Source organism: Austrofundulus limnaeus, unplaced genomic scaffold, assembly GCF_001266775.1.
Source record: "Austrofundulus limnaeus strain Quisiro unplaced genomic scaffold, Austrofundulus_limnaeus-1.0 Scaffold274, whole genome shotgun sequence".
Lineage (NCBI taxonomy): Eukaryota > Metazoa > Chordata > Actinopteri > Cyprinodontiformes > Rivulidae > Austrofundulus > Austrofundulus limnaeus.
This window is the reverse complement of record NW_013952676.1, coordinates 397,338-399,407: the sequence shown is the minus strand read 5'-3', so window position 1 is coordinate 399,407 and position 2,070 is coordinate 397,338. Positions and strand designations below refer to the sequence as shown.

General features: G+C 37.2%; 1 protein-coding gene across 1 annotated transcript in view; it reads right to left on the bottom strand.

Moving 5' to 3' along the window:
• The window catches only part of ap2a1 (adaptor related protein complex 2 subunit alpha 1), a gene marked incomplete in the record, with an annotated part of 53,914 nt that overhangs the window by 10,259 nt on the left and 41,585 nt on the right, over nucleotides 1-2,070 (bottom strand).

Genomic DNA, 2,070 nt, shown 5'->3' with positions numbered 1-2,070 from the left:
ATATATATATGTGTGTGTGTGTGTTTAAAAATTTCTGTCTCCTGTTTTTGCTTTACATTATGCATTTCTGGCTCTCTCTCTCTGTAAGAGCTGCCCTTCTAGGGTCACCTCCTCCACGATCATCAGATTAGCTTGAAGTTTAGTTTAAAACAAAGGCAAGAAGGAAAAMAACACTTACCTACATGGAGGCCCAGATGTGGAAACTTGGAGAACACTCCAACWTGATGTGACACAGACATCAGGACCTTCAGCTGATCTCTTGTATCAGTCAGGAACTGATCACCACTGGAGAAGACCACTCATGAGAACATGCAGTCAGGCCCACATCATTCTAGCCAAGTAACTGGACTGTACCAGAYCCTGACCCCACTTAAAGATGGGCCGGATGTTTCAGTGTAGAGGTCCACCTGTGCTCACCGGACCCTCCCTCACAGCTGTAAATTCTGAACTTTAAAGTTTCAGCCAATGAGGGAAGAGCTTATTGAACTGAGACTGTGCCTGTGTGTTTAAACTGGATCTTTTTTCAGAACCAGGAGAAGTACGTGTAACCTGGTTCTTTATGTWGAATCATAAAACAGGAGAAGTCCAAATTTGCATGATTTATTATCACTGGGCTTTATAAAAAGCACAAGCATTACAGAAACAGAGGTTTGTGGACTTGACATATTAAGACTCCCGTGGTCCTCGGCAGGGGTGTAGCACCAAATTCTGGGCCCTGTACACTCTCTGTGTCAGTGGGCCTCTATCCATGCAAGTGCACGAGGTGCATAAGTAAAAAAAAAAAGTGGGGAGGGGGTATTCTTTTAAATAAAGACGCATAAATAGGGTTTTAAGCTACAATCAGATCAGATTATATTGATGAGTGGTTCTTTCATTCACCAGATGAATTGATGCATTTGGCCTACCTGTGTTCAAATACCTAAAAAAATTTGCTACATCTGGTTTGTGTACTAATGTTGTGATCCGTGACACTATAGCAAAATTTGATTTAAAAACATTTATTCTTGAACTAAACATTTGGTACATGACACATGCTCAGTTTAACTGTCTGCACAAGTCATAAAATGAACACTAAATGTTTCTTTTGTGATGCAATAATAGTCAAACCATATTAACTGAGATTATGTTCACCTTTATTAAACTATGTAGTGCATCAGTCCTTTAAACTCACTAAGAATACAGTTTGACAATCAGCCATAGTTTCACACAACAGACACACACAGGTAGAGCACTACAGGTGTGTTTCTCCTCTCAGGAGCATCAGAAAACTTGTAATGTGTGTAAAGGACACACTTGAGGGGGGTCTGGGGGTCGTAGAGGCTATTTCCTGATTTCTAATGTATTTTAACAGGTTGTTAAAGATACTTTTACTTACACAAATAAAGACTTAATTAGAGACAACTTGAGACAGATTCTTCATTAAACTAGTTGTATCGTCCTGTTTTTAAACTCACTTATGGCTCAGATAATTAAATTAATGTGATAATTTATCTCAAACAGCCTTAGAGTTTTTTTTACATTAATTTTGTTTATTATTCATTTTTATTTATAACACAACATGTGCCAAACAATGACACTCAACTGCTTGTTTCAAACTAAAATCATTAATAACTTTATCAAGTGAACAGGTTTAATTATAACAACCAACAGTGAATTTAGGAGCGTTTGACTTTTTTCTGATTTGATGACAGGCCCACTCATGAACTGACAWGRYATCATGCAGCTTTCTTCACAACATAAAATAACACTGTGTCAAAGAATGGTGTTGTAAAAATGAACTTGTGTCAGTTTCATCAACCTGCATGTAAATTAAGAACAACTGATACATGGATGCTTGGAACTGATCAGAAAGCTAATGATGGATGGAGTTCCTCAGTAATCTGTCTTGGTAAGTCCTGCTGATGTTCTGCTGGGTTAGAGATGACATGAGCTGAAGTCACTTTAGGTTTCAGAGTCTTGTGTATCAAAATGTTTGTTTTAATAATTTTAATGTTTGATTAAAATCAGTTTATTATGTAGTCACAACAAATATCGCTTCAGGTTTCTTTCTTTCTATAGATTATATATATA